Raw genomic sequence first — 15,341 nt, 5'->3', positions numbered from 1 at the left:
GTCTTTGGTTAAAACAATGTTTGCTTATTTTGAATACAATACCTGCTTGTAATCCTTAAAACACAATGCACAGAGCTCCATTATTAAGATTAGAACTTCCTAATATCTTCCTCAATACACTTTTCTGAAGCTTAGGAAGTTATTCTAGCCAAGTGTTAATACACAGACCATTGTTTTATTTGTCCTAACTAATTCTCATACAACTTTTCACCTGAGAACTATTATGGAGACTGCTTAGCTCTAAATTTTGGTTCTCCTGTTCCTGAGGACTGCCTTTTACAGCATTACCAAATCATCTAATTTTAAGGATTCCCACATTGTGAAGAAAGAAGGTAGTGACAGATATTTCTGAGAAAAATGAGGAAAATATTACTTCAGCCAAGGATCTGGGTCTTACCTTCTGCAGCATACACGGCCTGGTGAGCATCTTCCCACTAAACGTGTACCAGGAGGGCAAGAACCCCTGAAGCAGTAGCCCCTCCGTGATCGCATGCACACAACTGCATTGCCTTGGGGAAAGACACAGTGAACAATTAAAGATATAATCTGAGAGGTCAGATTGTGCTTATTGGCAGGCTGATGCTCCCTGGTGCTGATGAATTTCAGAGCAAGAAAAGGGCTCGGATCCAATCCCCCCACAGCCACATCGCCAATTGCAATGTGTCTCACCTGGAAGGTGCCTGTGCCCCTAAACTTGAGGCACAGCAGAGCACAGAGTATAAAGGACCAGTGTGACGCTGAAGAAGAGACAGGCTGTCTGTCAGCTGTGTTCCCAACTGTGCCTGGACCAACAGAGCTTGCAGGCAGGGATTTGTCACATTCCGTGACCATGACCCTCAAAACAAAGCAGGATTCTGTTTCCATGGGCTGTCTCCACACCAAATCAGTGACCATTTGGAAACTCACTCAGGAAACACCTTTGACCTCAATCCCGTGTTACCGTCTCATCATTCCCACAAACAAAATCACTTCCAGGGACATTGAATTCCCACTGCTGGGTGCTCACACTTTCCCCATTTCCCCTCTTCCCTTCTCACCTGCAGCACCCTGCACCAACAGGAGGATCAGGGGGAAGAGCAGGAACAGGATCTTCATGGTTGCTGCTCCTCCTGGGTCGGCACAGAGCTGCAAAGGAGACACCAAGGCAATGGGGACAGGCAGGAACCCTGAGTGGGCAGGATTCCAGAGAGAAAAGCCACACTCACCTGCCTGGGGAAGGTCTGGGTGTTGAGGTAGCAGCAAAGGCAAGAGGAATGGCTGTGTGCAGATGGCCTTGGGGCCAGGCAATGCTGCAGCAGCCCAAGCACGCTGGGTTTATAGCAGTGCTGGTGGGTGGGACAGGCCCCAGGTGCTGCTGGCACAAGTGGCCTGGGCCAAGGCGGAAGTGCCCCATGGCTGTGGGGGTGCTGGGGCTGGCCCTGCTCCCTCCCTGCTGCAGGGCCGGAGGCTGAGGGGCCTCCTGGGGCTGTTGCAATCAATGGCACCATTGTCCCCATGCAACACCTCTTGTGACACCCGCGGCACAGCGGCACAAGGCTGTGGGAAATCCTTGGGATGGGCACAGGAACTGGTGGGTGCGTGCACAGGAACCAGGGCAGTCCTGGGGGAGCAGAATCCTTTTGCATGGGCTCACAGGATCTACTCTGCCATCTTTTCAGTCAGAAGGGAGCTGAAAGATCATCTCCTTCCATCCCCTACCATAGACAGGGACACCTTCCACTATCCAAGGTTACTCCAAGCCCCATCCAACCTTGAACAGTTACAGGGTTGAGGCAGCCACAACAGACACAACTCAACCTTTCTGTGGCCAAACTATGCCTGGGACAACCCACCCTCACAGGGAAGAATTTCTTCCCAATATCCCATCTAACCCTGCTCCCTGTCTATGTGAATTCATCCCCTGTTCTCCTGTCCTTTTCCTATGTCTCTCCTTCTATAATTCAAGAACCATTTGACATGGGATGTGCGCAAACTCTAACAATATGGAAAATAACTTTGGACACTGCAAGAACATCTGATTAGACAACAGGTCTGTGCACCTGCCATGTCAGGGGGATAAGCAGGGTTCTCTCTCATGACTGTTCAGATAAAATGAGAGCAACACCAGGATAGATGACAAGTTCTATAAACCAGGTGATCCAACCAAACTGTGCCTCCTTCTAATGCCAACCAAGGTAAAGAAATACAAGCTGAATGTAACCATCACTTGTGAATCCAATGTGTTTGATGGCAGCCATGCCACTGGGAGAAGTGACAGTCCTTGCCAGGCAGGAGGGTCTGTGCCATGCGCCCAAGATGGGGTTTTAGCAGAGCAATCTGGGCCCCCCAGACTACAAGGGGCAAGGAGCTGGGGGTTTGCAAGTGGATGATCTTGGCATTTTCTGCTTCACAACCCAGATATATGATGTCACAGTGACGAGGTGAAAATCAAAAAAAAAGTGGGAGACGGATTCTGGATGCTGAGCAGAAGCAGAGGCACCACCTGCACACATCACTGATGGTGGATTCACTGGGAGGGTTTCTTGAAGGGACTCAGAAAAGGTTCCACTCTATGCCTCAGTAGAAGGTTGGTGCTGGTGTCCAGGGAGCAGGGTCTGTGTGTGTGTCTCTGCATGTGTCCCTGTGTCCCTGCATGTGTCCACCAAACCACAGCACTGCAGGGTTCTTACACAAGGCAGGATGACACAAGGCTCTGGGTTGGGAATCCTTGTCTGAGGTGTCACAAGAGGAAACCAAAGCCTCCTTTGCTCTGGAGCAGCGAGAGAAAGAGGAAAAGGAACTTTTGGGCTGCTGGTGACTCCAGCCTGGCTGCTTTGCTCTTCACCTCCTGATGCTGCAAGGTGCAGCAGACAAGATAATAATGAATTGAATGTATAGAAAAATGGAGGATTGAAGTGATGCTACAGTGAAACTGTGCTGTGGATACTGAATATTCCATACAGACATAATGCAAATGAAGGAAAACACAGCAAACCTTTAGGTTCAGGCTTTATTTTATCCCTACAAAACTCATGAGTCCCATGTGAGTATTCCTGGTGTCTGTGTCACACTCTTTGAGCTTCTTAACCGCCATTTCTTTAAGGAATGACTCCTGCTGCAGGTTTTGCAGCTGGGACTGGAGCTGGGACCTTGAAACAAAGCTGTGGATATGTCAGGGATAAGGTTCTGTCAGTATGCCCACATTTCCCAGGGCATGTCTTCTGGCTTGGAGTAGGGTCAAGAGAAAAGAATGATACTAGGGCCTATAAACAGCAGGACAATGTTCCTGTTCCCCCAAAGGGAGCATCTGCAGGGCAGCCCCAGCACAGGCAGCCCAGCCAGGCTGGCCCAGCAGGCAGTGCCAGGCTCAGCGTCCCCAAAGCACGGCCAGGCAGGAGCATCCCCAGGGACACAGGCGCTGCTCAGCCCCAGCTCCATACCCAGGGCCTTCTGCTGCCACCAAGGCAGTGGCAGCCCCAGGGCCAGCAGGCACAGCAGCCCTGCAGCAGCAGCAGGACACACAGACATGGCCCAGCCCTGCAATGCCAAAGTGCTTGTCTTTATTCAAGGTGGGAAAAGCAGCCCCTGTCCCAAAGACACCAGGGCTGGCACCACAGGGCTCCAGCCCAGCAGCAGCCAGCAGGAGCAGCTGCCACTGCTGCTGTCAGCCCAGCTGGGCACGGCACAGCCACCGAGGCCAGGGGACATCAGCACATGGGGACATCAGCACATGGGCACATCAGCAGGTGGGGACATCAGCCAGAAGCGAGGGTCATTTCCTGCTTGGGAATTTCAGGGTTTCATCCAGAGCGACTGTAGGAAGAAAAGAGACAAGCACATCAGCTGTTGTAACTTTCCCTGCCACTCTCTCCCCTGCCCTGCAATGCCCAGGGTGAGGTGCAGCAGAGTCAGGCTCAGGGCAGGTGAGGTGCAGTCCTTAGTGCAGCCAGGTTGGGCCTGGGCTATCTCAGAGCTGGCAGCCCTGGCTCCAGGGCTGTGCATATGCACCAAGACATGGGTCATGTCCTCAGTGCTGCCCAAGGACAGGGAATTTTTCTTCCTTTTGTGGCTTTGTTCAGGCCTCTGCAGAGCCTGAATGAGGCCCTGGGCTCTGGGGGAGAGTGGGGAGACCCTGGCTGACCTGGGCCTGCTGCAGCCCCAGTGAGGGGAGATAATACCTTCAAGAACTAATCTCTCTCTTCTTGTGCATCTCTCTCAGGGCATAAATGCAAGAGAATATTTATCATCTGTTGTCAAGATAGGCATTGGTAACAGATCTTTCTGAGTTAAAAAGAGGAAAATCTTTCTTCAGACAAGGACTGAGCCTTACCTTTTGCAGCAGAATGATTCTCCTGCACAAATTCCAACAAAACGTGTACTAAAGGGGCAAGAACGCCAGGAGCAGAATCCCCCTCGTCGCCAGCACCCAAGTGCATTGCCTGTTCCCATGGGGAAAGACACAGTGAACAATTAACGGCATAATCTGAGAGGTCAGGCTGTGGTTATAGACAGGCTGATATATGCCAATGATACTCCCTGGTGCTGGTGAACTTCAGGCCAAGAGAAGGTATCAGATCCAATCACCCCACAGCCACATCTCCAACTACAATGTGTCTCACCTGGAATGTCCCTGTGCCCCTAAACTTGAGGCACAGCAGAGCAAAAAGTAGAAAGGACCAGCAGGAGGTTGAGGAGGAGCCCTGCTTGTGCCCAGCTGTGTTCCAACCTGTGCCTGGACCAGCAGAGCTGGCAGGCTGGGATTCATCACATTTCATGCCCCTTACACAGAACAACTCAGGATTCAGTTTTGATAGGGCCTCTGCACCCCAAATCAGTGTCCATCTGGAAATGCATTCAGGAAACACCTTTAACCCTAGTCCCCTGTTACATTTTCATCATTCACATGAACACGGTCAATTTCAGGAACCCAAATTCCCCCTGGAACAGGCCCACATTTTCTCCCATTTCTTCTCTTCCCTTCTCACCTGCAGCACCATGGACCAACAGGAGGATCAGGGGGAAGAGCAGGAACAGGATCTTCATGGCTGCTACTCGTCCTGGGTCTGCACAAGACTGCAAAGGGAACACCAAGGCATTGGGGACAGGCAGGAGCCCTGAGTGGGCAGGATTCCAGAGAGAGACCCACACTCACCTCCTTGAGAAAGGTTTTGGTGTTGAGGCAGCAGCAAAGGCAAGAGGAATGGCTGTGTGCAGATGGCCTTGGGGCCAGGCAATGCTGCAGCGGCCCAAGCACACTGGGTTTATAGCAGTGCTGGTGGGTGGGACAGGCCCCAGGTGCTGCTGGCACAAGTGGCCTGGGCCAAGGCGGGAGTGCCCCATGGCTGTGGGGGTGCTGGGGCTGGCCCTGCTCCCTCCCTGCTGCAGGGCCAGAGGCTGAGGGGCCTCCTGGGGCTGTTGCAATCAATGGCACCGTTGTCCCCATGCAACACCTCTTGTGACACCCACAGCACCGCAGCACCGGGCTGGGCAGGAGAGGGCTGGGATGGACAAGAGAGGTGGGTTGGTGTTGCGAAGAGTAGAAATGAGGAAATGCTTTCCCTCCTGGTCCTCTCTGGTTTTATCTGTTCTGTATTCAGGGTGGGATGTGGAAGATCTCAGTGAATATTGCAATTGTGCTCAGCTTTGTACTATGAGGGGAAAAGTTCGCCACTAATTTTACACTAACAACTCTTTTGGGGAGTTTGGACATGAGATGAAGAAAATAGAATTTCCTGCACTCCCTCTTGCCCTTTATTTCCCCCCGTATGCTCTTGGTGAGCTCTGAGCTCATTTTCCACACCTCCATCAGTCTGGCTCCAGATGTTCTGGGCCAAGGAGCCCCTGGGCTGGGTGAGCAGCATTTGAGTGCAGAGGGAAAGGGAGCTTGAGGGAACAGCCCCAGAGTCAGTGCCAGCACAGGTGAGCACAGCTGAAGGAAAAGCCAAGGTGGGCTGTGGTGGTCTGAATATCCCTCGCCAAATCCTCTAGGTCTAAGCAGTGGGAGTGCAGACAGTTTTGGCGTCAGTCTCTTCCTCCAAATAACAATTGAGTGCAGCAGAGGAAATGGCCTCAAAAAGCAGCAGGGAAGGATTAGACTGGGTATTAGGAATAATTTCTTTGCAGAAATGGTGAAGGTTGTTTGGGACATGCTGCCCAGAGCAGTCACAATTCCTGCAGGGAACTGAAAATCTGAGTGGATGTTGCACTTGTGTATAGGTGGCCATCGAATCTTAGTATGTATTGTACAAGTGGCCTTTGAGCCATAGTAAAATCAATGTATTGTATAAGTGGCATTGTTCCAAATGGGCTGCAGCTGTGATGTCCTTAATTGCATAGCAGCTGCGGCTAATGAAGATAACTGGGATAAAAGTGGGTGGGCTGGCTGGTTAGGGGGAGCTGTGATAAAGAGTCTGGAACAGCACTGCTATGAAGAGCTGTGTACGGGAAAACCACCCAGAAGGTATGGGACTCTAGAAATATGATAACAATATAATAACAGCACTTGTGCTCATGTTTTAGTTATGGGGTTGGCAATCCTGGGAGAATGATTGGACTCAATATTCTTAGAGGTCTGTTCCAACATCTGAAGTGTTACGGGTCTGATTCGTGAGAGGGAAATTCTCCAGTGAGCCAGGCAGGGTCCCCAGCTGCTCCCAGCCAACCCCTGCAGCAGCAGCAGGACACACAGACACGGCCCAGCCCTGCAATGCCAAAGTGCTCGTCTTTATTCAAGGCAGGAAAAGCAGCCCCTGCCCCAAAGACACCGGGCCTGGCACCACAGGGCTCCAGCCCAGCAGCACCCAGCAGGAGCAGCTGCCACTGCTGCTGTCAGCCCAGCTGGGCATGGCACAGCCACTGAGGCCAGGGGACATCAGCAGATTGTTCCAGCAGCCAGAAGCGCAGGGTCATGTCCTGCTTGGGAATTTCACCATCTCAATCCCTGGGCGTCTAAGAAGAAAACAGACAAGCACATCAGCTGTTGTAACTTTCCCCTTCACACTCTCCCCTGCCCTGCAATGCCCATTGTGAGGTGCAGCAGAGTCAGGCTCAGGCAGGTGAGGTGCAGTCCTTAGGGCAGCCAGGTTGGGCCTGGGCTATCTCAGTGCTGGCAGCCCTGGCTCCAGGGCTGTGCATATGCACCAAGACATGGGTCATGTCCTCAGTGCTGCCCAAGGACTGGGAATGTTTCCATCCGCGTTGGCTTTGGTCAGGCCTCTGCAAGGCCAGAATGAGCACCCTGAGACTGGAGGAGAGTGAGGAGGCCCTGGCTGACCTGGGGCTCCTGCAGACCCAGTGAGGGGATTTCAAACACTCAAAGAATATTCTCTCCATTCTTCAGCATCTCTCAAAGCATAAATTCAGGAGAATATTTGTCACCTGTTGTCATGAAAGGCACAGGTAACAGATCTTTCTGGGGACAAAGGAGGAAAATCTTTATTCAGCCGAGGATCTTGGCCTTACCTTCTGCAGCACAAAAATTCTCCTGCACATCTTCCCAGAGCACGTGTACCAATAGGGCAAGAATGCCTGGAGCAGAATCCCTGTAGTTTCCTACATACATGTCTATTGCCTGTTCCCATGGAGAAAGACACAAAGAGAAATTAAAGGAATACCCTGAAAGGTCAGACTGTGGTTACAGACAGACTGATGCTCCCTGGTGCTGGTGAATTCCAGACCAAGAGAAGGGCTCAGATCCAATCCCCCCACAGCCACATCTCCAATTGCAATGTGTCTCACCTGGAAGGTCTCTGTGCCCCTAAACTGGAGGCACAGCAGAGCAGAGAGTAGAAAGGACAAGTGTGAGGTCATGGAGGAGCCCTGCTTGTGCCCAGCTGTGTTCCAACCTCTGCCTGGACGAGGAGAGCTGGCAGGGCTGGGAATTCTCATATTCCACATACCCGGCCAGAATTTGGTTTCCATGGGCTCTCTCCACCCCAAATCAGTGTCCATCTGGAAACTCACTCAAAAAAACCCTTTCACCTCAATCCCCTGTTACCTTCTCATCATTCCTGCAAACACAGACACTTTCATCAACCTTAAATTTCCCCTGGCACAGGAACACTTTCCCAATTTCCTTTCTTCCCTTCTCACCTGCAGCACCCTGCACCAACGGGAGGATCAGGGGGAAGAGAAGAAACAGGATCTTCATGGCTGCTGCCTCTCCCGGGTCTTCACAGAGCTGCAAAGGAGACATCAAGGCAATGGGGACAGGCAGGAACCCTGAGTGGGCAGGATTCCAGAGAGAAAAGCCACACTCACCTGCCTGGAGAAGGTCTGGACATTCAGGCAGCAGCAAAGGCAAGAGGAATGGCTGTGTGCAGATGGCCTTGGGGCCAGGCAATGCTGCAGTGGCCCAAGCACACTGGGTTTATAGCAGTGCTGGTGGGTGGGACAGGCCCCAGGTGCTGCTGGCACAGTGGCCTGGGCCAAGGCGGGAGTGCCCCATGGCTGTGGGGGTGCTGGGGCTGGCCCTGCTCCCTCCCTGCTGCAGGGCCAGAGGCTGAGGGGCCTCCTGGGGCTGTTGCAATCAATGGCACCGTTGTCCCCATGCAACACCTCTTGTGACACCCACAGCACCGCAGCACCGGGCTGGGCAGGAGAGGGCTGGGATGGACAAGAGAGGTGGGTTGGTGTTGGGAAGAGTAAAATGAGGAAATGCTTTCCTTGCTTGTGGTCTCCCAGTTTTTCTGTTCTAAACTCAGAGTGGGATGTGGAAGATCTGACTGAATATTGCAATTGTGCTCAGTTTAGTACAGTGAGGGGAAAGGTTTGCCAATCATTTCACACCAACAGTTCTCTTGGGGACGTTGGAAATGAGATGGAGAAAATAAAATTTCCTGCATGCCCTCTTGCCCGTTTACTTCCCTCCGTTTGCCCTTGGTAAGCCCTGAGCTCGTTTACCACACCTCCTTCAGGCTGGCTCCACATGTTCTGGGCCAAGGAGCCCCTGGGCTGGGGGAGCAGCACTTGAGTGCAGAGGGAAAGGGAGATTGAGGGAACAGCCCCAGAGTCAGTGCCAGGACAGGTGATCACAGCTGAAGGAAAAGCCAAGGCAAGCAGGGATGCTCTGAACATCCCTCACCAAGTCCCCCACATTAGGAATGCAATGGCATTACACATATTTTTGTATTCTGTCTCTTCCCCCAGGATACAAGGAGCAGAGGAAATGGTCTGAAATAGCACCAGGGAAGGATTAGACTGGGCATTAGAAATAATTTCTTTGCAGAAACAGTGATACTACAGGGTAGTTTGGGATTTGCTACCCTGAGCAGTGGTGCAGTCACCATTCCTGCAGGGAATTTAAAAGATGTGTGGATGTGGCACTTGTGCGCATGGTAATGTTGGGATTGGCCGTCCTGGGAGAATGGTTGGACTCAATATTCTTAGAGGTCTATTCCAACATCAGAAATATTATGAGTCTGATTATTGAGAGGGAAAGTTTCCAGTGAACCAGGCAGGGTCCCCAGCTGCTCCCAAGCAACCCCTGCAGCAGCAGCAGGACACACAGACACAGGCCAGCCCTGCAATGCCAAAGTGCTCGTCTTTATTCAAGGTGGGAAAAGCAACCCCTGCCCCAAAGACACCGGGGCTGGCACCACAGGGCTCCAGCCCAGCAGCAGCCAGCAGGAGCAGCTGCCACTGCTGCTGTCAGCCCAGCTGGGCACGGCACAGCCACCGAGGCCAGGGGACATCAGCACATGGGGACATCAGCAGGTGGGAATATCAGGAGGTGATTTTCAGGAGCCAGAAGCGACGGACATGTCCTCCTCAGGAATTTCAGGGTTTTAACCCCACATACTGGAAGAAGAAAGCCGACAAGTGCATCACCTGGTGTAAAATTTCTCTGCCACTGTCTCCCCTGCCCTGCAATGCCCAGGGTGAGGTGCAGCAGAGTCAGGCTCAGGGGAGGTGAGGTGCAGTCCTTAGTGCAGCCAGGTTGGGCCTGGGCTATCTCAGTGCTGGCAGCCCTGGCTCCAGGGCTGTGCAGATGCAGCCACACATGGATCATGTCCTTGATACTGCCCAACACATGGAAGGCTACACTCTTTGGTGGCTTTGGAGAGTGGGGAGGCCCTGGCTGACCTGGGCCTGCTGCAGTCCCACTCGGGGAAGTCCCAAACCTACAAGGGCTTTTCCCTTCTCATTTGGGCCTCTTTGACTCATTACAGAAAGAGGACAGGTTTTGTCGTTGTTTTGGCTAGAGAGAATTTTATAATAGATCCGTCTGGGGGGAAAGGAGGAATCCTTTCCTTCAGGCAGAGATCTGATCCTTACCTCTTGCAGCACACTTTGAATGTTGAACATCTCCCAACAGGGGTTGTGGGGTAGCGACAACTCCCAAAGGTGCAGAATCCCCCTCTGCGCCTACAGGCATTTTCATTTCCTGTTCCCATGGACAGAAGCACACACAAACCAATCACATTAACAACAACAACAACAACAGTATTAATACACTCAGCTGGTGGCTAAGAAAGGGACGCCTTTGTGCCTCCATCCTACCCACCCTCCATCCCCTTGGGGCTCTCTGCCAACGTGGTGCAGGGCAAGAGACTCCCAAGCAGGAATAGATGGGTGCAGGCTTGGAGCCTGAAACCTCCCTGACCTATAGAACAAGGCAGGATTCTGTCTCCATAGGATTTCTTCCTCCTAAATTGTTATTGATTTGGGAACACATTGGACAAACCCTTTGAACTCAGTCCTCCATTACATTCTAAACACTCCCACACACACAGTCACATCCAGGGACACTGAATTCCTACTGCTGGGTGCTCACACTTTCCCCCATTTCCCCTCTTCCCATCTCACCTGCAGCACCCTGGACCAACAGGAGGATCAGTGGGAAGAGCAGGAACAGGATCTTCATGGCTGCTGCCTCTCCTGGGTCTGCACGGAGCTGCGGAGGGGACACCAAGGCAATGGGGACAGGCAGGAGCCTGGGTGCAGAAACCTGGGCTTTGTGATTCACCAGACTGCAAAGGGGCTGCTTCCCAAACACAATAGATGATATTTCCTCTCCATTTCTCTTTAAAACAATTCTTAGTTTTGTGCCACTCTTCCAAATTTTGGAGTGTTCCTGTCTCTGTTTCATGTTTTTGGGAGTGTTTCATTTTCATGCCTTTTGGAAATTAATTACCTCTGTTGATATTTTGAATTCATTTAGTTAAAGTTTTTCCAAAGTCCTTTCCCCAGAGAACGGGCACCAGACCTGGGGCCAATGGTTTCCCATCCATTGAAAATACATGGCCAGTGAAATGTGGGGGATAACAGGAAAAATTGCTACTGAAAGATATGGAACAAGCTGTCTTTCAGTCCTTCATGTTTCATGTATCAAACACGTGCCCCAAACACCCTGCCCAACAAACTCTGCTTCACTGAAATTAAGAATATTCTCCCAGCTCAGCTTGGCAGTGACCATCCCCAATTCCAAAGCATTCTCAGGATTCCTGGCAAGGACATTCCCCAGCCCCACTCTTGCTGCCCCTGCCCTGGGCAGCACTGACCCAGGGAGCAGCCAGAGGGCAGGGAAATGTCAGAAATGGGAACAGAAATTATCCTTTGCAGCTACTGAAAACCTGAAATGATGGGAAAGCAATGTTCTGCTGTACAGTACAGGAAAAGACTCTCCTTACTTTCCAAGGGGAAGCCCTCATTTCCCCAGCAAAGAAGATCCTGGGTCCCTCCTGCAGCATCAAGGCACTTTTCCAGACTATCTTGTACTTAGGAAACTTCAGTTTCACCTTCCACATATTCTTAGACTCACATGAAGCCTTTTGTTATCTTTCCCAAAAAATCTATGCTGGCCAAAGTTTACCCCTAGACACTTGCAATAATTTTTCGTTTCGGAGATGCTGCTCTGTTGGGCTTTGAGCTGAGACCCTGAGTGGGGCAGGATTCCAGAGAGAGACCCCGCACTGACCTGCCTGGAGAAGGTCTGGGTGTTGAGGCAGCAGCAAATGCAGAGGAATGGCTGTGTGCAGATGGCCTTGGGGCCAGGCAATGCTGCAGTGGCCCAAGCACGCTGGGTTTATAGCAGTGCTGGTGGGTGGGACAGGCCCCAGGTGCTGCTGGCACAAGTGGCCTGGGCCAAGGTGGGAGTGCCCCATGGCTGTGGGGGTGCTGGGGCTGGCCCTGCTCCCTCCCTGCTGCAGGGCCAGAGGCTAAGGGGCCTCCTGGGGCTGTTGCAATCAATGGCACCGTTGTCCCCATGCAACACCTCTTGTGACACCCACAGCACAATGGCACCGGGCTGTGGGGCCAGCAGGGAAATCGTTGGGATGGGCACAGGAACTGGTGGGTGCAGGCACAGGAACCAGGGCAGTCCTGGGGGAGCTGAATCCATCTTTCACAGAATCACCTCTGCAATGGTTTGGGTTGTAAGGCACCTGAAAGATCATCTCCTTCTACCCCCACCATGGGCAGGGACACCTTCCACTATCCCAGTTTGCTCCAAGCCCAGTCCAGTCTGTCCTTGAACAGATTCTGGGATGCCACAATCACAGCTTCTCTGAACAACCTGTGCCTGGGCCTCACCACCCTCACAGGGAAGAATTTCTTTCCAATATCCCACCTAAAGATTCTCCCAGCCTTTGTGAAACCATTCCCTATTCTCCTGCCCTTTTCCTCTGTCTCTCCTCTTCATATTGTAGCACCATTTGTTGTGGGATGTGCAAAAACTCCCAGAATATGGAAACAACTTTGGACACTGCAAGAACATCTGATTAGACAACAGATCTGTGCATCTGCCATGTCAGGGGGATAAGCAGGGTTCTCTCGAGTGACTGTTCAGATAAAATGACAGCAGCACCAGGATAGATGACAAGTTCTGTAAACCAGGGGATCCAACAAATTTGAGCCTCCTTCTAATGCCAACCTTACTGATGGTGGCTTTCCTGGGAGAGTTTCTTGAAGGGACTCAGAAAACATTCCATTCTATGCCAGAGCAGAAGATTGGTGCTGGTTTCCAGTGGGCAGGGTCTGTGTGTGTATTCCTTGAGGTGTCCCTTTGTCCCTGCATGTGTCCCTGTGTCCCTGCATGTATCCAGCAAGCCACAGCACCACAAAGTCCCTACACAAGGCTGGATGGCACAAAGCTCTAGGTTGGGAATCCTTGTCAGAGGTGTCACAAGAGGAAACCAAAACCTCCTTTTCTCTGGTGCAGAGGGAGAAATGGGAAAAGGAACTTTTGGGTTACTGGTGACTCAAGCCTGGCCTCTGTGCTCTTCCCCTCCTGATTTTGCAAGGAGCAGCAGGAGGAACAATAATGACTTTAAGTGAACGCATGGAAAAATAGAAGATTGAACTGATGGCACAGTAAAACTTTGCTGTGGAGACTGGGTATTTCATATGGACATAAAACAGATGAAAGAAGACCAAGCAAACCTTTTGATTCAGGTAATCATTTTATTCCTATCAAGCTCATGAATCACCTGTGAGCTCTCTGAATGTCTGTGCTGTCCTCCATGACATCCTCCAGATCACATCTCTTTAAGGAATGTCTGATACTGCAGGATTTGCAGCTGGGACTGGAGCTGGGACCTTGGAACAAAGCTGAGGCTGTTTTAGGAATGAGGCATTGCTACTATGTCCTGGTTTCCTAGTCCGAGAATTCTGGCTTGGAATAGGGTCTAGAGAAAAGGATATCTGGGCCAATAAACAGCAGGACAATGTTTGCGTTCCACCAGAGGGAGCATCTGCAGGGCAGCCCCAGCACAGGCAGCCCAGCCAGGCTGGCCCAGCAGGCAGTGCCAGGCTCAGCGCCCCCAAAGCACGGCCAGGCAGGAGCATCCCCAGGGACACAGGCACTGCTCAGCCCCAGCTCCATCCCCAGGGCCATCTGCTGCCACCAAGGCAGTGGCAGCCCCAGGGCCAGCAGGCACAGCAGCCCTGCAGCAGCAGCAGGACACACAGACACGGCCCAGCCCTGCAATGCCAAAGTGCTCGTCTTTATTCAAGGCGGGAAAAGCAGCCCCTGCCCCAAAGACACCGGGGCTGGCACCACAGGGCTCCAGCCCAGCAGCAGCCAGCAGGAGCAGCTGCCACTGCTGCTGTCAGCCCAGCTGGGCACGGCACAGCCACCGAGGCCAGGGGACATCAGCACATGGGGACATCAGGGGTTGATCTCCAGGAGCCAGAAGCGAGAGCCATGTCCTGCTTGGGAATTTCAGGGTTTCAAACCCAGCGACTGTAAGAAGAAAACAGACAAGCACATCACCTCGTGTCACATTTCCCTGCCAGTCTCTCCCCTGCCCTGCAATGCCCAGGGTGAGGTGCAGCAGAGTCAGGCTCAGGGGAGTTGAGGTGCAGTCCTTAGTGCAGCCAGGTTGGGCCTGGGCTATCTCAGTGCTGACAGCCCTGGCTCCAGGGCTGTGCAGATGCAGCCACACCTGGATCATGTCCTCAGCGCTGCCCAAGGACTGTGAAGGCTTCAGTCCCTGTTGGCTTTGGTGAGTGGGGAGGCCCTGGCTGACCTGGGACTGCTGCAGCCTCACTCAGGGCAGTTCCAAACCTCTCAATACCTTGTACATTCTCTTTTAGGTTACTTCCACTAATTCTACATTAGAATGAAATTTGTGTGAGATCACTCTGGAAAAGAACAGAGGAATGTCGTATTTAGGCAGGGATCGGGTCCTTACCTTTTGCAGCACAGACTGACTGATGAACATCTTCCAATGGGTTTTGTCTGGGAGATGCAACCGTCAAAGCTGCAGAATCCCCCTCGGCGCCTGCATCGAGCTGCATTCCCTGTTTCCGCAGACAAAAGCACACACAGCTATTGCAGCAAAAATCCGGGAGAGCAGGGTGTGCTTGCAGTCCTGCTGTCAGATAGGGACCACTCATATCCCACACCACTATCTCTTTCCCTGGAATCCCTCCATCCAAACACGGTGTCCAGCTTGAATTTCAAGAAACTCCTCTGACCCTGATACCTTCTCATCATTCCCACAAACACAGTCACTTCCAGGGACACTAAATTCCCACTGCTGGGTGCTCACACTTTCCTCCATTTCCCTCTCCACTTCTCACCTGCAGCACCCTGCACCAACAGGAGGATCAGGGTGAGAAGCAGGAACAGGAACTTCATGGCTGATGCTCCTCCTCCGTCTGCACAGGGCTGCAAAGGATGACCAAGGTAATGAGGACAGGCAGGACCCTGACTGGGGCAGGATTCCAGAAAGAGACCCCACACTCACCTGCCTGGAGAAGGTCTGGGTGTTGAGGCAGCAGCAAAGGCAAGAGGAATGGCTGTGTGCAGATGGCCTTGGGGCCAGGCAATGCTGCAGCGGCCCAAGCACGCTGGGTTTATAGCAGTGCTGGTGGGTGGGACAGGCCCCAGGTGCTGCTGGCACAAGTGGCCTGGGCCA

General features: G+C 52.3%; 3 long non-coding RNA genes across 3 annotated transcripts; 1 reads left to right on the top strand and 2 right to left on the bottom strand.

The window, feature by feature from the left end:
* Window positions 1-3,543: 3,543 nt before the first annotated feature.
* LOC135445095 (uncharacterized) lies at window positions 3,544-4,989 on the bottom strand. The gene is made up of 3 exons (XR_010439465.1): window positions 4,965-4,989; window positions 4,310-4,418; window positions 3,544-3,792 (listed from the first exon to the last, which is right to left on the bottom strand). It is a non-coding gene; the product is annotated as an uncharacterized LOC135445095 (long non-coding RNA).
* A 1,380-nt stretch (window positions 4,990-6,369) lies between these two features.
* On the top strand, window positions 6,370-11,873 carry LOC135445094 (uncharacterized). Its single transcript, XR_010439464.1, has 3 exons — window positions 6,370-6,439; window positions 8,077-8,277; window positions 10,792-11,873. It is a non-coding gene; the product is annotated as an uncharacterized LOC135445094 (long non-coding RNA).
* On the bottom strand, window positions 7,447-8,305 carry LOC135445096 (uncharacterized). The gene is made up of 3 exons (XR_010439466.1): window positions 8,239-8,305; window positions 8,071-8,158; window positions 7,447-7,549 (listed from the first exon to the last, which is right to left on the bottom strand). It is a non-coding gene; the product is annotated as an uncharacterized LOC135445096 (long non-coding RNA).
* Window positions 11,874-15,341: the final 3,468 nt, after the last annotated feature.

This window comes from Zonotrichia leucophrys, chromosome 3 (genome assembly GCF_028769735.1).
Source record: "Zonotrichia leucophrys gambelii isolate GWCS_2022_RI chromosome 3, RI_Zleu_2.0, whole genome shotgun sequence".
Lineage (NCBI taxonomy): Eukaryota > Metazoa > Chordata > Aves > Passeriformes > Passerellidae > Zonotrichia > Zonotrichia leucophrys.
This window is presented reverse-complemented; position numbering and strand designations above follow the sequence as displayed.